Source organism: Hemicordylus capensis, chromosome 2, assembly GCF_027244095.1.
Source record: "Hemicordylus capensis ecotype Gifberg chromosome 2, rHemCap1.1.pri, whole genome shotgun sequence".
Lineage (NCBI taxonomy): Eukaryota > Metazoa > Chordata > Lepidosauria > Squamata > Cordylidae > Hemicordylus > Hemicordylus capensis.
This window is the reverse complement of record NC_069658.1, coordinates 123561828-123582811: the sequence shown is the minus strand read 5'-3', so window position 1 is coordinate 123582811 and position 20984 is coordinate 123561828. Positions and strand designations below refer to the sequence as shown.

Genomic DNA, 20984 nt, shown 5'->3' with positions numbered 1-20984 from the left:
TTTACTCTATGCAAAATAGACACCCTATTATAGAAATGATGCTAAGTGTGAAAATCTAATGGCACTTAATTTCCTAGAGGAAGGCTAAGCTTGCTACTACTGGTAAAATTGTTATGATGTGAAGACTTGAGGCATGTTGTATCTAAACATGTGTTAATAACTCCCTTTTCTGCAATCCAACACCAAGGGATAGAAGTAACAAAATAATAACTCCTGTGCATCTGAGCAAGAGAATATTTGATAACAATATAGGAATGCCATATGGCCATTTTAATTTGAAATTACAGGAGATACGCTGTCATCTTTAGCATATGTGTTAACTTCCAAAGCACGTTTGCCTCCCAAATTTTCTTGCACAGAAACATTAAAACAACATATGGCATGCATAGGCTACAGGGACAACGGATGTCTGTTTTTGCATAGAACTGCAGAGCCAGCAATGTCTAAAGCCTGTTCCTAATTTGCAACCACAAGCTGTGATAGCCATTGGTTCAAGCTATGCTTGGAGGAGGGCAACAATGAGGGAGAGTACAGAAACAGCATGCACACATTGTTAGGCTGAAAAAACAGGTCACAATTTCAGGAGCAGCAGCAAATTGCTACACACAGCACCAAGTTTGGCCAAGCCCTAAGGCAAGGATGAGGGGATAGCCAACATTTAAAGCAGGGATCCTCAACGTTGGGCCCCCAGGTGTTATTGGACTTCAACTCCCATAATCCCCAACCAAAGGCCACTGGGGCTTGGGATTATGGGAGTTGAAGTCCACTAACATCTGGGGGCCCAGCATTGAGGATCCCTGATTTAGAGGGCCCATTCTGAGATAGGGCCCACACTCAAAGGCCCCAACCATGAGCCTAGTCCAGGGGTTTTCAACCTTTTTCAACAAGTGTACCCCTTCTGTCTCAAACCTTCAGCTCAGGTACTCCATATAAGCAGTACAGGTACTCCATACCCCAGAAGTAAATCTTGCCAAAGTCAATGGGAAATAAAATATAAGCTAAGTGAATCTGCTCAGACAACAAACAAACAAAAACCCCAAATGTATGTTGTGGCACCCTCCCCACTCCCAATCTCGGGAGCCTCTTGGCCAGGGCTCCACAGTAGGGATCTGCATGAAATAGATTGTGTGTTTTGTTTCGAACTTGAAACAAAATGCAGATGGTTGGAATGTTTCATCAAAACTGTGGTTGACCTGGTTGTTTCAACAGAACAAACCTTGAAACTTTTCGAGTGTTATGACCACAGGGAACAATGGGGAAATTCAAAACATCCTATTGTTCCCAATGGGTAGCTGCTTGGGACACCAAAGTGGGTTGGGTGGTAGGGCATGATGGGTGCTACCTACACACCTCCCCCCAAAGAAATGGGCAAGCAGGCAATTTTAAAGAAAATTTTAACCTTTCCTCCAAACCCCCATAGGATTGAAAGCCAGTGCCAGAAAACTAATCAGCAAGGGGGAAAAAAAACAAGCCTCCAAAATGGCACTCAAAATGTTGAAACATTTTGAATCAAACTGGGGTTTTTTTTAATCCGAGCTCAAAACAAGCCCTTTATTTAAAGGGCATTTTGTTTTGAGCGCAAGACACTCAAAATGGCCTGTTTCAGGTCAAAACGTTTTGCATGTCCCTACTCCACAGCATACTCCTGTCCTGACTCCCACTTCTCCTCTTCCTCTTCACATGACTGGCAGGCTAGGTAAGGCTTAGGCAACCCCTCCCTCCGCCTGACTGGCAGGCTTATCAGCAAAGGCAATGCTGATACCGTGATTGGGCAGCACTTCCTTTGCTGCTTATTAATCAGGCTGAGGGAAGGTTGGACTGAGCCTGGGCACATAGCCAACCATTCACATGGATAGCAGGAGAGAAGGATGCTGTCTGTCACTCTTCCGCCTCTCTTCCTGGAAAGGGAGCCAACAATATAGTATGCAAGGGGTTGGGAGAGTTGTGTGTGCTGCATGAACCTTCAGAGTATTTCCAGGATTCAAGAACCTCTGGCTGAAAGACCCTGGCCTGGGCCACTGCGCTATGCTAAAATGCAAGAAGTCTGCATCCATGAATTTATTTTATCTATTTATTTTACCCTATACAGTTACAAGGTTAATGGGGTGGGGGGTGGAGGCACTAAAATTTGTAGTGTTTGTAAGGCCTTAACTATTTCAATGGCAGTGCTGCACTCCCTTCCACTAGTATTTTCATAGCGTGACCCAGTTTCCCCTTCACCCATTCCACTGCTGTTTATTTACAATCTTAAGATGGTGTCCAGATGTGAGGCCACACACGGAAGACACTGGAGTAGCAGGAATGAGCTCTGTGTGCTCAAAGTGACGTTAACTCTCTTATGGCACTTCCTGCACTCTCCAAATGCTTGGGGGTGGAATGGTGGCTCAGTGGTGGAGCATCTGCTTTGCATTTGCATGCAGAAGGTCCCAGGCTTGTTTTTATTGCTGGATTTGTATACTGCCTTTTATAAAGCTTATCCCAAGGTGGTTTACAAAAGTTAATACAATAAAATTCCATAAAATCGCAAGGAAATATTAAAATCAATTAAGAGCATAAAAACATAGAAACACCAAAAAGCAACAGCCATAACAAAAACAGAGGGCTGGAAACAATAGACTGGCAACTCTTAAGGGGTAAAAACATGAAAAAATAAGAGTTTTCAGTTGTTTTTAAAAGCAGCCACAGATGCCAGAGAATGGACACCCACTGAGAGAGCATTCCGGAGTCGAAGGGCAACAACCGAGAAGGCCCTGTCCCATGTGCATGACAATTGAGGTTCAATCCCTGCAACCTTTAGGTAGGGCTGGAGAAAAAACAGCTACCTATGCACCTTACTCTTTTAAATGTTTGGGTCTCACAGTGTCTGGCATACTCCTGTCTCTTTCACTACCATTGAATCTGCCATTCTGGCTACATCTATTGTGTAACAATGCCTCCTAAGCAGCATGGGCTTTGCTGCCGCCACCATTTTTCCTGCTGTCTGCCACTCTGAGACATGCTCAAAGACACATGCAGCCAAACCGATGGCCTGGATTGGATCATTATCCCAGAAGTGCAGACCAGAGGGAAATAGCTGTCATCCTCTGTATTAACCGCTCTCAGGATTCAGGACGCTGTAAGCAAATAGCAATGCATTGGCGCTATTCACACGACTGTGCTTGCACATTGGCCGGCAAGGCAGGGTTCAGCCTACTTTCCCCCTGATGACTGTGCCGAGCCCCTGCAGCATGCAAGCCATGTGCTGAGAGGACCAGCACTGCCGGGAGCAGTGCAAGTGACTCTCCATGCTGTTCCCAGCAGCGCTACTCAACAGAAGCCAGGGCTCGTTGTCCTGGCCTCTGTGAATCCCACAGTGTACGGCACACTGAGTGCAGTGCGCTGGGGGATTCCCCCAGGAGATGGGCACTCTAGGCACCTGTCTCTTTGTCAGCACATGTGCTGACACATGATCTTTAGAGCCGAGTTTGCACCCTTAACCTAGGCTAAGAGCCAGGCTGCGGCACAGGGTTTAGCACCACAGCAGCGCCGGGATCCACAAGCCGTGGTGCACCTAGGTAATTTTGGCACCTGGACTGTTCCACCACAGTTTTTTTTTTTAAAAGAAACCTGCAACTTTTTTGGGGGGGGGCTCTCCAGAAGTCTGCTGCCACTGCCCTGCCACTCCGAACTGCCCATCTTTTCCATAATTTCAGCCACCATGTGTATGGCCAGGGGATTGTGGCGGGGGGTGAGCTAAGCAGGCCTCCCTCCCCAGGTGGCAGTGGTGGGAGGAGCAGCTGCTGGGCCTGTCCATCTGACTCAGTGGCCCTTGAAAACTGCGAGGCATTCAAGCATGCCTGTGCAGTTGCAACAGATTGTCGCAAGCCTGTGATGGATGGATGCCCCTAAATACCCCATAGAGGCTCTGTTTATTGACCACTACCTTTAGTCCTGCTTGCTATGCATAACTAAAATCTGAAGAGTTGCTTTAGCTTGCATTCACCATCTTATATTTCTAACTATGCATTTTCTTCTTTTGACAGCAAACTAGTCTTCTTCATTATGAACCCCACCGTCCATTGAGATAATCAGGAAAGGTCTGTCGGCAGTTGCCACCGGCTTGTCTGGTGGCTACTCGGGGATGGGCCTTCTCCGCTGCTGCCTCAAAGCTTTGGAATGCGCTCCCTGCTGAAATAAGAGCCTCCCCATCTCTGACAACTTTTAAAAAGTTTTAAAGATGCACCTATTCACCTAGGCTTGTAATTAAAGAGTGTCTTAACAGTTTTAATATCTTTTAAAGATGTTTTAAAATTTAAATTGTTGTAATGTTTTAACTTTTACTATATCATTTATTTTGTTTTAACTACTGTTAAGTTTTCTGTTGTCATTTATTTTAACTATTGTTTTAACTTTTTGTTTGCTTGTTGTAAACTACCCAGAGATGTAAGTTTGGGGTGGTAAAGAAATATGTTAAATAAATAATAAATAAATAAACTCCCATGCTATTACCACAAATTGCTTTTGCATGTCCCCTCATTTTCAAAAGGATGTTTCATTCTGTTTCTTCTTCAGCATGATAGGGGAGGGTGACATCTCATGTACAGGAATCTCAAGTCCAAAACACACTTAGGTGGATGGGACTAGTTGAGCAAATCTTTGGATCCTTTCTCATGTGTTCTGTCCACTGAGCAGATGCAAAAGACTGATAAAATGGCATTATCTCCCTAAATGCGTGCCTGGAAGCAGTAATGGGCTGGATGAGGGAGAATAAACTGAGTCTGAATCCAGATAAGATGGAGGTAATTATTGTGCGGGGTCAGAACTCCAGAAATGATTTTGATCTACCTGTTCTAGATGGGGTCACACTTCCCCAAAAGGAACAGGTACGCAGTCTGGGAGTACTTCTGGATCCACACCTCTCCCTGGTATCTTAGGTTGAGGTGGTGGCCAGAGGGGCTTTCTAACGGCTTCAGCTGATACGCCAGCTGCATCCATTTCTTGAGATGAACAACCTCCAAACAGTGGTACATATGCTGGTAACCTCCAGACTTGACTTCTGCAATGCACTCTATGTGGGCCTGCCTGTATGTAGTCTGAAAACTCCAGTTGGTACAGAATGCGGTGGCCAGTTGGTCTCTGGGTCATCTCAGAGAGACCATATCATTCCTTTGCTGATAGAGCTACACTGGCTGCCAATAGGTTTCCGGGCAAAATAAAAAGTGCTGGTTATAACCAATAAAGCCCTAAACAACTTGGGTGCTGGGTATTTAAGAGAATGTCTTCTTCATTATGAGCCCCACCACCCATTGAGGTCATCTGGAGAGGTCCATCTCCAGTTGCCGCCAGCTCGGCTGGTGGCCACAAAGGGACGGACCTTCTCGGTTGCTGCACCGAGATTGTGGGATGCGCTCCCTACTGAAATATGATCCTCTCCATCTCTGACAATTTTTAAAAGGCATTTGAAAACCCATCTCTTCTCCCAAGCCTTTTCACCTTTTTAAAATTTTATCTTTAAATCTGTTTTGACATTTAATTTTTTTAAATTGTTTTTCAGTTTTGTGTATGTTTTTAACTTGTTTTATGTTATTGTTACTCGCCCAGAGATGAAAGTTTGGGGCGGTGTACAAATCTGATAGATAGATAGATAGATAGATAGATAGATAGATAGATAGATAGATAGATAGACGTTTTAACTATAGCCTAGATGTGACAAAATAATAACTAGAGGCTTAACAGACAAAGATCTAATTTTACTAGGTTATTGGCTTCAGATCTATTAGTCTCCAAATCTTTCTTACTTGTTCACAGCACACAGCCTCACTTTTCCTATTACTTGTTTTGGATTTTCTTCCATTCCTGCTTCAATTCCCTGACCCTTCCTTTCCCCAAATGTATGATGATTATGCCTTTCCCTATTTCTATGAATACGAAGTTGCTTCAAGTTCTACTCTGCTTCCTAGCCTATAACTGCTTTACTTGTTCAGCATTGCTCCCTCTGTCTGTCACTGATGCCAACAGCATAAAGCCTCTTTTGCCTCCCTGTATGCATTTTCCCCAGCCAAACCACATTCCACTTCTTTATAGAACCCGCATTGTCAGCATTTTAGTCCTGCCAGCTTCCCCCAAGCAAATAGAATGTCCATAAGCATTCTATTACCTCACAGCATCCTAACCAATAGTTCACAGCTACCGTTGTGAATGATAGCCTATTGTCTGCAGAAAATGAAGGCTTCTGCTGGGCAATCACTCCCCTTTGCTGTAAGAGACAAAGTAAGGTAGACAAGATTTTGGAATGGAGCTCTGAAGAGAAGTCAAAACAGAAAGATTCATTCTGAGAAACAAAATTTCCAGGAATGTGTTTCTCTTACACTTTATATAAGACAGGATTTCCATTTCTTTTTGTGGACTATTGAGAACTGCATTTTAGACAAGCTTTCTAAGATGGCTGCTGCTACTGCTGCTTAAAAATGTGAGGGGAAAACTCATTTTCAACCTTTTTAAATACTTGATGCCTAATATGAATTAGATTTTCTGAAGCTAGAATTATGCTCTATAATTGCATGCCATTTTGTATGCATTCATGTGAACCACACTGCAATTAAGCATTCTGACTTCGCTATTCAAATGGTAGGTTTGCTAAAATATGTCCCCCCCTTTTGTCCTGCATATCTTATTCCTTGCATATACCAATCCATCAAAAGGGAAAGAAAGAAAGAAAAGGCTTTCCATTAATAAACAGAATCCGCAATCTACAATAACAACCTTCTCTGCCATCGAACATTTTAAATGAAATGGATGATACTTACATTCTTGATAAGGTCACATCTGTCAGGATAAATTGTTACTTTCTGTCAGTTTTCAGCCATTTCAATATACTCTCAGTTATAAAACTCAAATAAGCCCACATGAATATATCATAAATATATCTCAAATCTAATAAATATAAATTGGCCCTTTATTTTAAAGAATGACACCTAGTTTAAGAGAGGATTAATAAAATATGAACTAAATATCAATAATCTCTCTCTCTTTTTCTTTTTACAAAATGTAGCTGATAATATGTTTGCCCTCGTTGTTGTTATGTATATTATTGATTTTTGAGAAAAGAATATAGAACAGACATTCTGTGGACATTGTAAATTCTATGGCTTACATGATGTCCAGTGTTACATCTCCATAATGCTTCATCCCGGGGCAGTTCGTGCACTCATAAATAGCCCCAACACTGTTCAGAACCAACACTTGTGCAAGCCACACTACCACACTTTCTCCCATTGTGGTGAATGGGGAGTCTGCAAGAGTCCCAGGGTGGAGTGTTATGGAGACATAATGTTGCACATCATGTAAGCCACCATATTTAAATTTTAAAGGGGTTGGCAACTGAAATGCCAAAATGAACCTATAAAGCTGTCTTATACTGAGCCAGGCCACTAGTCTATCTAGACTGGTACTGAGGATTCTGACTGATAGAAGTTCTTCAGCATCTCGGAGTCTTTTGCCTATGGTGCAGCAGGGAAGTAACTTGCCTAGGGAGCAAGAGATTGCTGGTTCGAATCTCCGCTGGTATGTTTCCCAGATTATGGGAAATATTATGGGATTTGGTGGTTCAAATCCCCGCTGGCATGTTTCCCAGATTGTGGGAAACACCTATATCGGGCAGCAGCGATATAGGAAGATGCTGAAAGGCATCATGTCATATTGTACGGGAGATAGCAATGGTAAACCCCTCCTGTATTCTGTCAAAGAAAACCAAATGGCTCTGTGGTCACCAGAAATCGACACTGACTCGATGGCACAACTTTACTTTACCTGTTCAAAAGCACTTCCTAGACCTGCTACCTGAGATGCTTTTGAATAGAGATTTTGGGGACTGAGATTGGAATGTTCTGCATGGAAAGCTTGCATCCCACCAGTGACTATGGCCATGACTCTTGTCTATTGATAGGCCAGCAATGAAGCTTTAACTTGTACTTTTCATGGAAATCAAGGACTCTAAATTCTTAACATCCTAACTTAACAACAGCGACAAATAAGGAACTGTGAAAATCATGGTAGATATGCATGACTCAGAAAAAATTGGTGCAATTATTATTTTGTGAGTTGGGGAAGAGTAAAAAATAATTTTGTACTTGAATAAGAGTAGTTTTATTATTTATGAAACTTGTGATGTTGAGCCAATGAATGGTTTATTGAACTGGCTATAGAGCCACAATTCTTCTTCTTCTTCTTCTTCTTCATGATGACAATAAAATTCAGCCATCCCAGGTCCTTGGGAAGGACTCGATGTCTAGATAAAACAAACCAGTCAATAACACCTGTCTGACTGTGTAAATAAATAAATAAAAATAAATTCATGTCACTGTACAAACTTGAGGATATCACACTGACTGCTGAGAGCAAGAATAGTTTGATTGTGTTTCTTTGATATAGGGTATATAAATTGTTCTAACCATGTGCCATTACTGTGCTCTAAATATAGTTATCTTGCTACTGAAATTTCTAAAAATAACCGCCTACAATCTTCATGTATCCCTTTTCTCAAAACATTGTTAGGTCTGTTGCTTGATTTTGTCCATGATGATTCTGGAGCTTTCTATTGCCCCCATAACCATTTTTGACTGAATACTTTCTCTCCCCCCACCAATACTATTTTCTGTGAATGTCTATAGTACCTCATTCATTACTTCCTAGCATATTTTAATTCCAGCCTATCTGCAGGAATCTTAAATTCCTATTTATGTGATCTAAAAAAAGCAAAACGTAGGCTTTTCAAAAGCTTTCTATATGCATTAACAAGACTTGAATCCACCACCCAAGATTTGTGCCATGCCATTTGCTGCATTAGGACTGGGTGTGCATATGCAAAATAGAAAGCATCAAAAGAGTGCACTGCTGAAAGGGCATTTCATCTGGCAGCGTCCTGATGAAAATGGGGCACCATAGGCAGGGTGTCTCCAAGGCCTCTCACATGAGGGAGAATATCTGAGGAGGGAGGGGTGCTAATCGGTAATTTTACAAAATGGTCAGACATCAAACCTTGCCTAAGTCCATCCCCTGATGTTTACACCTTCTAGAATAGTTGACCGCTCATTTTGGGGAGAAACCTTTAGTCCAGTCTCCATCTTGAAGTAACAACCTATTAGGACTATGCAAAATATGTGCCAGTTTCATGTTTTGAGCAAAAGTAGTATGAGAGAAAGAGAGGTATTTCCTGAAAAATAACCTCAATGTTATCTATACTGACATTTTTTACACCATTTCTCTGCAATCTGAATGTCTGCCTTCCTTTGATGCCATCTTTAGCTGCATTGTCATCACTAAGGGAAGAGTGACATGAGTGAACTCAAGGAATCAGGGATCATGTCATGAACCAGATGATGTTGTGATGATTCAAGGTCAATCAGAGTTGGCTATGAACTGATATCACTAAGGACAAACAAAGTAGAAGTCACCCTAGTCTCAATAAGTGAAAACATTCACCTTCTGTCATTGAACAGAGGAAAAGATTGCTGAAGGAGCATGTTTTAGTTATTCCCAAAAATCTCTGGGAAAAGTGACCCTTTGGGTTAATCCTAAACTATATACCACAGGTAGGGTTGGGTTTTCCAACTGTTGTTTAACTACAACTGCCAGCATCGCCCGCCACTATTAATTGTGTCCTTGGAAGATGGGAGTTTTATTGAACAGCTGGAGAGCCAAGGTTGTCTTATTGATTGATTAAGTGCCATCAGTTGGTGTTGACTCTTAGCAATCACATAAATTGATTCTCTCCAGGATGATCTGTCTTCAGTTTGGCCTTTTAAGGTCTCTCAGTGGTGCATTCATTGCTGTTGTAAATGAGTCCATCCACCTTGCTGCTGGTCATCCTCTTCTCTTTCCTTCAACTTTCCCCAGCATTATGGACTTCTCAAGGGTCTTTGCACAACGTGTTCAAAATATGATAGTTTGAACCTGGTCATTTGTGCCTTGAGTGAAAATTCTGGATTGATCTGTTCTAGGATCCATTTGTTTTCCTGGCTGTCCACGGTATCCTCAAAAGTCTTCTTTTGAGTAGGTTGTCTACTCCTGCTATATACCTAAATTATCCCTAAGTCACCTGCAAAGGAACTTCCACAATTATTCCTAATAGTAGTCAATGATCTAGTTAGCAGTGCTAACAGAAAATAGTTGGACCCTTCCCTCTGTCTTGTATGCTCTCTCCCATCATGTCTACATTGCTTGTCATTTATCTGGTTTCCTGGTTTTTATTTTTTTATGGAAGGGTGTTTTTTTGTGACCTAATTCTATCTTTAGGTATCTCTGCAGCCTTGCAAATCTGCAACCATTTCCCTCAGCTTTGTCAGCTTCATTCTCATACCATTCTCATATTATATATCCACACAATATCTAGTCACATTATCAGTGCATCTTTAATATGTTTGAAATGGTAACTCGCTGCCAGCATATGAAATCTGGTGATGTGTTTGCCTATACCGTCCAGTTGCTTGATCTCCAGTAAGGGAACTATATCCTTCTACTCTTTTATTCTTTTTCTAGGCTGACAGTGAATATCAAAACAGCCAGTTAATGCTTCTGTATGTTGAGCTGAGGGAATGTCTGCAATACAGAATCTCACTTATCTCTGTTCCTCCTTTCTCCAATCAGCTACCCAAACAGTTTTATTTTCCACAGCCTACTCTTTATCTGCCATGGCTGTATCTATTCAGAGATAAAATGCCTCTTCTTCAACTCTTCCATACCTAAGCTAAATATTTTAACTTGCAGCTCAGTATCCCTCTCTGCTTCAGACCTATATTTTCAGTTGTAAAGCCTTGCTTGTAACTTAACCTATATACTGGGAGGGTTCACATTTCTCTCAGCTGTAGAGTGATGAAACGTTGCTCCTACTACTTACTATTGGAGGGATGTAATCCTACTACTGCTAGCACTATGTTACATGATACATTGGGTCTGAGGCAGATCTAGAAGTGATTAAGAACATAGGACTGCTGAGAACAGCAAACCCATGTCAATTTGGAATTCCAACTCTCTGCTGCAACTAAGAGTAATGCACATTCATAATGATATCATGTCATGTTGTGTGTTGTCTTGCTCCACAACATTGGCTGATTTTAGAGAATGGGTGAGGGAAAGCACAACATGATGATGTCATGAGAGGAGGAAGGGCTGTTCTTATGTTCTTAAGTACTTCATAAAGTTATGGTTTTCATTGCCAGCTGTGTTTAAAATTGCCAGCTCCTGTAATAATAATAACTGTCTTAACCAGTGCAGCACATCTGCGTGCTAGTACTTGATTGCTCCCCATAGGCAGATTAAGGCATAGGCAGTGGAGGCGTCTGCCTATGGTGGCAAAATTTGAGGAGCGACAACTTGCCGCTCCTCAAATTTTGCCGTGTCTCTCAGAGGGTGACAGTAGCTGCGGGGAGGGCATGTGTGAGGGGAAATTCCCCCTTTTGCCTATAAAAATCACCACTGCCATGGCGGGATGGAACACAGTGTTGGTGGCTGATTGCAGGGAGGGTGGAAGGGGCGAAGAGGGAAGCTTTCTCTCCTCGAGGGAGAGAAAATGAAATAAACGCTGTTCAGGCAGCAAAGAGCTGCCTGAAATGAGGGGAGAGCTCACAGGCTCTCTGGAGCCCAGGGCCCTGCCCCCTTTGTGTGTGACATCACACACGTGGGCATGGCCTCAAGCTCCAGAGAGCCCATGCAAGCTCTCCGGCCTCTGCCCCTCATTTCAGGCAGCCGTTTGCTGAGGGGGTGAGGAGATCTCGTTCAGCTTTGGAGCCAAGTGGTGAGCCAGGTGTCCCCTTTGTGAGGGATAATGTTACTGGAGGGGAAGGGCTGTCACTGACCACCGCTGTGGAGGAGTTATCTATATGGCACTTTAAAAGAAAAAGAAAAGGGGCTACCTTTCCCTCCTTGCCCCCCTCCACCCTCCCCGGAGCCAGTCACCAACACTGTGTCTCATCCTGCTGTGGCAGAGGTGATTTTTATCAGCAAAAGGGAGAATTTCCCCTTGTGCCCCCCTCCCCGCAGCAGCAAAATCCTCTTTGCCTCTAGGTGGCTGGTGGCTTGCTCCCCTCACCCACCACCACAGTCCCCTCACTTCAGAGTTCTCTCCACCCTCACCTGAGCTGTACTCCTGCTGCTCCTCCTCCATCCCATTGCTTCCATTGCCCCCCCCTTCTTGCTGGTTCCTCCATCCTGTTGACCAGGTTCCATCCCCCTTACTGCAGCATTGCCAGCACCAATTGGCCAAGCCGTACCCCCAGCAGCAGCAGCAGTGGGCAGCAGCAGCAGTGGTTGACCAGGCCTGTCCTCGCTGTTGATACTATCACCACCATGGCCGCTCATTCCCCTCAGGATGCTGACAGACCAAGGCCCATCCCTCGCCTGCCTGCCTGCCTCCTCCACCAATGGCTTCAATAGCCCTAAGCAGCAGCCATGGTTGACCAGGCCCTTCCTCGCTGCCACCGTCATGGCCCTCATTACCCTCAGGCCTCTGACACTCCTCACCCTTCCTTCTTTCTCTCTTCCCCTCACTTCTTTTTCTCTCTTGCTTTCTCTTCTCTGCTCGCTCTTCCCCTCTGTCTTTCATCCCTTCCCTTCCCCCCTCTTCCTTCCTGAGTTGACAGATCTTGTTTCCTCATCTAATTTGCACAGTGGCACCCTCCTTCTTCTGAAGGGGCTCTTTCCTACCTTACGACCCCTCTCTTCACAGACCCCTGTCCATATATATTCTCTCCTCTACAATCAAGCACATCTTCCGACCAGTAGTAATTGCATTCCAACTGCCCATAACCATCATAGGCTCCTTTTCCCTATCTGCCTATGGAATCTCCACTGCCCAATCACCACGGTGCTTCTGTTCCATTACCTCTGATTGGTAAAGCACTGTGTGGGCAGGGCTTGCCACATACGTATTAGCTATCTATATATAGATAATAAATCTGACATGGAGTCTGAGATCAGAGCCCTTTGGATCAGGGAGTGGAATCCAGTGTATATTTGGAACTGGAGTAAGAGGGAAGTTGCTGCTCACTTGGGGTGCAGAGGAACACTTACAAGAATGCATGCATTCACACACATCAGGCTGTTCTTTGTTGTTGTTGTTGTTTTTGTTTAATCAGCAGCCTACCTGTGTTTAGTTACACCCACTTTTGTCCTTGGAAAATCTCAACCTGTACTTCTCCAAAGTAGCTACAGCCTGAGATCTAAGAAGCTGAGTGAAGGCGATCAAGCTGACGAGATTGAAAAACCTCTTGTGATGAACCTTCTGTTTTATAACTGCTCTGACTCTTTATAACAACAACTACAACAAGAACTACTACTAGTACTACTGATATTTATATGCTGCTCTCCAACTAAAGTTCAACTAAAGTTCACAAAGCGGTTTACACAGAAAAATAAATAATACATAATTAATTAATATGGTCCCCTGTCCCGAAAGGGCTCACAATCTAAAAAGAAGATTAAGGCAGATACCAGCAACAGCTACTGGAGGGACGCTATGCTGGAGATAGATAGGGCCAGTTGCTCTCCCCCTGCTAAATACTAGAGAATCACCACTTTAAAAGGTGTCTGAAATTGAATTGATTTAAAATTTAGTGACAAAGTCTTGAAGTCTTTTAGGTGGTCTGCTGTCTTGCAGACTTCTCCTATTCTCGGGCACAGGAGCCATTTGTGATTTTTCCTTTGGTACTGAGGATTGTCCATCACTTTAATCAGCCTCATCTGTGAGGACAAAACTGGTGGCAAGGTCAAATTGCTCTTCAGTAGTTCTCTTGATATCATGCTCCCTTCCCTCTTATCTCATAGTATGCATACTGGAAAGCCTCAAACTATAGCATTTCTTTCCATCCGACAGAATCTCCTTGGAATATTTGTTTTGGTCCAGAATATTGAGAACATCCCTTTGTCACTTTATAAGGCAACCATACTTGAACAATTCCCCACCTGAAATGAAGGTTTCACATCCTGAGGTGGGTCTCACGATCAGCGAGATCCTCTTTGAGAGTGTTAGTGGGGAGAGTGGGCTTAGCCCGCTCTCCCCACAGACGAGCAGGGAGGCAGCCCTAGGCAACCAGATTAGCCACCCATATGACTGCCGGCTCTGTTACAGGCTCTGATGGGCCCTCTGCCGGCTCTGATACACATACAATTTATATTTTTGTTTCTCCCCTACCCAATCATGAATCTCTACATCCACAGGGTGAGGTGGCATGGCAAGCCCCATCAGTTGTTGCCATTGGGTATGTTTGATGGTAGCTCTACATCCTCTCAGCAGTTCAAATGGTGATTTTCCTGTAGTAGAATGAGGAGTAGTTTGATATGGAGTTTCATGGATTGCCTCTTTTCAGGGTTGTTGTTGCATAGTAACCAGTTGTAAACTTTCCTTCATTAACATGTTCATTTTTCCACTAAGCCATTCTCTTAAGGATGGTATAAGGAAAGAACATTGTGTTTTATCCCATGGTTATGCAAATATAGCTCCACTTCAAATGAGGTAAGCTGTGTCCCATTGACAGTCACTAGTTCTTTAGGAAGAACTTCGCTTGCAAAAACTTTAGCCATGAACTAGATCATCTTGTTTGTAGTAATGTTGTCAGCAAATGAAACATCTGGCCACTTGGAATAGTAATCCACCATCACTATAACAAATCTCTGGTTTGTGGGTTGGTTATCAAAAGTCCCCAGTATATTCAGAGCATCCCCAGGAACTACTGGTAATACTCTTCTGGAGTCAAGGGGGAGGTAAAAATCATCTGTGATTTGTCACAGCACAAGCCATACAATACCTGATACATTTTCAATGTGTTTGTCCATTCCTGGACACCAGAAACTTTCTCCGATTTGCCTTTCAGTCAAGTTTATGCCCAGGTGACCTTCATGGACAATTTTGATCACTTTTACGTGTAATGAGGTTGGCACCACCAAACGATCAGTCCTCAGCCAACTCATTGGGAAGGGTTAGTTCACTTGCTACATGCATGTATGGTTGAAGATGTTCAGGTATCTTGTTTATCATGGCCATCCATTAGATATGTAAGGTTTAAGTTCAGTAAGCACGTGAGTAGCACTGAGGGCCCCTTTCCACTCAGATGTGATCATTCCATGAGTGGATGAAGCTATTTGAGCAATTACTATATTCTCTTTTTCTGGGATTTCCTCTTGGCCTGGAAGTCGAGCAAACAATCTACAGTGATATTCCAAAGACCTGGAAGGTATTCCACCTGGAAATCAAAGTTCATAAGTCTGGTGATCCATTTGGCTATTCTTGGGGTCACTCAACATAAGAACAGAAGAACAGCCCTGCTGGATCAGGCCAAAGGCCCATCTAGTCCAGCATCTTGTTCCACACAGTGGCTCAGCAGATACTGCTGGAAGCCTACAGGCAGGAGTTGAGGGCATACCCTCCCATGATCCCTGAGAAATAAATACTCAACTTGATCCCCAAATAGTAAATTAAGCAGATAGGGGTTTATGGTCTGACCGTAAAGTGAGGTTTTTTTGCCTCACAAGTAAGTCCTGAAGTGCCTCACCACCCACAAACATGCTAGAGCTTCTTTTTCAACAACAGAATGCATCTTCTCTGATGCAGTAAGCACTCTGGAAGCAAAGGCAACTGTAACTTTCCTGTCCCATTTTTGCTATATTCAGAAGCATCAGTGAACAATAGTGTGCCTGTTGGTGTCAAAAGAAGTGAGAGCAGGACTTTCAGCAATGATCAATATGATAGTCTGAAAGCTAGTTTTGCAGGGTGCATCCCAATTAAATGCTACATTCTTTTTAAAAAGAAAATGCAATGGAGCAGTTTTTGAGGCAAATTGTTTAACAAATTTGGAGTAATAATGAGTCCTAAAAATGATCGAAGTGCATGTTGTGTGGCTCTGGTGCTTCCCAAATAGTGTGAGAATAGAGTGGCTCTGGTGCTTCACCACATTTCACCAAGTCTGTTTTGGTATGTACACCACTCTGAGATATTGTGTGTGTCCCAAGTACATCACAGAGTGTGTGCAAAGCTGACATTTCTCTGCAGAGAGAGTAAGTCCATGTTGTTGGAATTTTCGTAAGACTCCTGTCAGTTTAGCATCATGCTCCTCAGTGGTTTTGTCATACACTATAAAATGTCATCCTGAAAGAAAGTGATGCCATCCGTAGTCCCAAAAATGGCATTCATCCTTCTTTGAAATACCGAAGCTACAGAGGCTGATCCAAAGGGCAGTCTTTTGTATTGAAAAATACCCTCTGGGGTAATGAAGGCTGTGTATTTGTGAGAACTTTTGAGCAGAAGAATTTGATGATAGGCCAAAGACAAGTCCAAAGTTGTGAACAGGGAGGCCTCTTTCTGAGCAAGCAGCATTTCACAGATATTTGTTTGTTTGTGCACCACCCCAAACTTCTATTTTGGGGTAGTTTACAGCAATATAAACAAATTGTTCATTGTCAAAAAACAAAACAAAACTAATTTAAAAGGTTGTCAGAGATGGGGAGGCTCTTATTTCAGCCAGGATCGCATTCCAGAATTTCGGGGTGGCAAAAGAGAAGGCTCGCACCTGTGTAGCCACCAGAGGAGCTGGTGGCAGATGAACTTCTCCAGATTATCTCAATGGGCATTGGGGCTCTTAGTGAAGAAAATGTTTTCTCAGATACCCAGGGCCTAAGCAGTTTAGGGCTTTATAGGTTATAACCAGCACCTTGTATTTTGCCCAGAAAATTATTGGTATCCATTTTCGTTCCTTCAATATTAGGAGTAATATGGTCTCTTCGAGATGACCCAGAGACCAACCTGGCTGCCACATTCTGTACTATCTGCAGTTTTGGGACTATGTACAAAGGCAGCCCCACATAGAACACATTCACTGCAGTAGTCAATAGGGATGTGCGAAACGTTTCGGATACAAAACGTTTTGTACCCAAAACAGCCTGTTTCCAGTGTTTTGTAGACAAAACAAAACACCCATTTTCCAGATCCAAAAGTTTTGTATACAAAACAAAACATCCCTGTTTCAGCTACAAAACGTTTTGTTGTTTTGGACCTCCATTTTGTGGTGAGCTCTGAGTCAGTCTCCATTTTGTGTTTGACATCTCTTTGAATTTCCCACCCTTCCAGCCTTCTGATCCGTGACCTAAATCATGGGCTGACCTGCTGACAATTCCCTCCTTGTTCCCCATTGGCTCTTTTGCTTCTTCCCACTCTTTACTGACCCCACATTGGCCAGGGGAAGGGTTGTTAACCCATGGGGTGCTGAGTTCTGCTGTTTCTGTGGTGTTCTGAGTGTAGTTTCTGTGGTGTTCTGAGTGTAGAGTGGATGCTTGTTTTTCACTGAAAATCTCATATGCTACCAGAGAATCTACAATGAACACCTTAGAAACAACAAAACCCAGTACCCCACAGGCTTGTGGGTGTGGGGTTGGTTGGCACCTTATGTGCACTACACAACCCCTCGCTCTGGGCAACCCCAGTGCCCCCCAAGTGGAATTATTGGGTACAAAACAAAACAGGGATGTTTCGATTCAGATACAAATCGAAACAAGAAAATTCCAAAATGCACACCCCTAGTAGTCAATTCTGGAGGCTACCAGCATATGTACCAATGTTCTGAGGTCATTTATCTCAAGAAACAGAAACAGCTGGCATATCAGCCAAATCTGATAGAAAACACCTCTGACCACTGCCCCAACTTGAGACATGAGGGAGAGGTTTGGATTCAGAAGCACCCCCAGACTGTGTACTTGTTCCTTCTGGGGGAGTGTGACCCCATCCAGAACCAGCAGATCAAAATTGTCTCCCAAGTTCTGATCCCGCACAATATACCTCTGTCTTATTTAGATTCGGTCTCAGTTTGTTATTCCCTCGCCCACCCCAGCATTGCCTCCTGGCAGGCATTTAGGGAGGTTATGCCTTCTCCTGATGATGTTGACATGGAGAAATTGATTTGGGTGTCATCAGCATACAGATATCACCGTGCACCAAATCTCCTGATGATCTCTCCCAAGGGTTTCATGTAGATGTCAAAAAGCATTGCAGACAGTATGGAGCAGAGGAAGCCTGCATTGGACCCTTCAGATTTAAGCAAATATAGGCCCGTCTTCAACCTTCCATGGTTGGGCAAGATAATTGAGAGAATGGTGGCCTCTCAGTTCCAGGCAGTCTTGGAGGAAACTGATTATTTAGACCCATTTCAAACTGGTTTTTGGGTGGGCCATGGGGTGTAGACTGCCTTGGTCAGCCTGGTGGATGATTTCCAATTAGGAATTGGAAGAGGGAGTGTGACTCTTTTGGTCCTTTTGGATCTCTTGGTGGCTTTCAATACTATCACCATAGTATCATTTTGGAGTGCCTGAGGGGGTTGGGAGAGGGAGGCATCTACTATCTTGGGCAGACTTGGAGACTGTTGTTCTTCAAAACATGAACTTTTATATGGCATTCCCCATGGCTCCATATTGTCTCCAATGCTCTTTAACATCTTTAACAAATTGGTTAACAAATTTGTTAAAGAAGAAGCTGGGAGTAAACTGGGTGTCCAGTCTCCCCCAACCAGTCTCCCCCAACCAGGTCTCTGTGATACACACCAGGTCGGCCCCTTCATCCATAATCAGATCATGGATGAATTCTGATTTATTCTGGACCAACCTGTCATTACAAAGGATCATGGTGAGACTTTGTGGGTAGCTGGCACTGTTCCATGAGGTCAAAGAACTGGCAGGACAGCCAGGAGGATAAACAGCTCTTAAATTTCTGATTTCCCTTCCCCTGTAATGGCCTGCTAACCTGCCAATGTTACTTCTTCTATTCCCACTGCCACCAGAATAGCCACCAGATACTTGATAATGGATCACAATCCACTACCTTGATGGTGTTCATATCTCTTAAATTTATTATTATTGTTGTTGTTGTTGTTGTTGTTTACACAGTCAGACAGGTATTATTGACTGGTTTGTTTTATCCAGACAGCAAGTCCTTCCCAAGGACCTGAGATGGCTGAATTTAATTGTCGATGTTGTTGCTGTTGTTATAGATATTGTCGCAGAATATAGGCTGTTCCCAGTAAAGTTGCTTTTTGTAATTGGCTGGTGGTGATTTCTGTGGCCCCTGAAGCAGTCTGTAGTATTTTGAATAAAGTTTATTTTATTTCTTGTTCTTTGGAAATTTTTTAAGCCTCTGAGTGGATTTTTAACTCAGGAAAGGAAGGCTGAAAAGGGGTTTACTCTGGTGCAGCACATGTCTCAATTTTGATTGCTCAGCACTCTACCAAAGCTTTCTTATCACGTGTAGGCTTCACGTGGAAGGTTTTCTTGTACTTTTCCATTGGAAAAGAGAAGGAAAGTTTATTTTATTTATTTATTTATTTATTTTATTTATATACCGCCCTTCCAAAATGGCTCAGGTTCCCTGGAATTTCACCCACAAGTTCCTGGAATGTCACCCCTCAAGTTCCCTGGAATTTCACCCACTCTCCTAAAAAGTGGACGTGGTGGCAGCATTGAGATACAGAATAAACAGTTTAAGTTTAAAGGAACAGCCTTTGTGGGTGACAGCATAGAGAGGGGATGATTCAGCATTTTTCTTCCCCTTACGTGAGCTTGCTTTGAGACAAATGCTTGGTTAAATCTGCTACAGGGTCTAACACTATCTGTAGATCTTTCTGACATTTCCACACCAACATTGAGACTCCTTTTTGTGACACGTACACTTTCCCTTCTGCAGTACATCCTTTGTAATCCAGAACAGCAGTGAAGTATCCTTTTATGGCAATAGGGGAACCCCCATATCCCAATGGGTGGATGTGTGAAGGTTGCAAGTGCAGCTCTGATGTAAAGCATATGGGAAATGATAGTGTTCAGAGAACCAGAATCGGCCATAATTCACACTTCATGGCCATTAAGTTTAACTTGACAATGTGAGGAAGCAAACTCTGAGTCTGTCACACCTGGAACACTGTCAGAAAGTGGTCAATCTGCCTCATCCTTATCATATAGTGAGGCTGTTCTCATGAGCAGCCAAGACCAGGCTAGGGCACCTAAGCCCAGGCTTGGCTGCCTGTGGGAACCACCAGGTAAATCTGGCAAAATTTGCTTTGGTGGCAGATCCAACAAAGAAGCCAGGCCCTTAAACAAGGTTAAGGAACCAGGCTCTCCCTTAACCCCATTTACTAGACTGTGTGTCAGCGCTGGCTGCTTTCAGCTAAAACATTGATGGGTGCTTGCCCATTGCTGGGGGATCCCCACAATGCACTGAGCACTTGCATGGTGCACTGTGGGATTTCCAGGGGCCAGGACTCCATGTCCCAACCCCCACACTTCCATCGTGCCTGGGACAGCAGCCGAATGTCTGGGCGCACAATCCACAGGCCTAGAAACGGCAGCAGGATCATCTGAAGGGAAGGCGAGCTTCTGAAGCCCTCCCCACCACCCGCCCGCAAGCCCGCTCAGTGAATCAGTCATGGAGTAGACTGCAGATCTGCAAACTTTAGCAAAGTTTCCCCTTTTCTTTCACTTGTTGCAAGTAACCGTCTGTACAGGACAATGAGCAAAATCAGCTTTGTGGACTGAGTCACCATAGTGGTAGCATTGGTAGCTCTTCCTTTCCTTTGCTTCATCTCTCTGGGGCAATGCCATATGAGAAGACTGGGCTTGAAAGGATTTAGACTGAAGAGCCTGGCTTTCAGGAGGTCAGTTTTGGGGTACCAAAGAGAGTGATTTGACACAGTGAAGAGCATTTTCCTGACTGGCTATCTCTATAACTTTATCCAAGGTAAGTCTCCCTTCCAGTAACAATTTTTCATGCAGTTTGGAGCAGTTTCTTTTCATAACAATCTTGACCCCTGATCATTTCATCAGTAAAGCTGGCAAACTCACAGGTTACACTTAAGGCATACAATGCTGTGACATACTGATTGATAGATTCACCAGGCAGTTGGCATCTAGAACAGAACTTGTAATGTTCAGCAATCACGTTCAAAGTAGGCTTGGAATGATCACCTAAGGCTTGAAGAGCAGCT

The 20984-nt window shown here is 43.5% G+C and overlaps 1 long non-coding RNA gene across 2 annotated transcripts in view; it reads left to right on the top strand.

Moving 5' to 3' along the window:
• Nucleotides 1-20984, top strand: part of LOC128347649 (uncharacterized) — a 68827-nt gene that overhangs the window by 35760 nt on the left and 12083 nt on the right. Inside the window, exon 2 of one of the 2 annotated variants that reach the window (XR_008317641.1) lies at nucleotides 4023-4494. The exons of the other annotated variant lie outside the window; for it this stretch is intronic. This is a non-coding gene — a long non-coding RNA (uncharacterized LOC128347649). Of the gene's footprint in view, nucleotides 1-4022; nucleotides 4495-20984 lie in introns of those variants that run through there. 2 annotated transcript variants of the gene reach the window in all.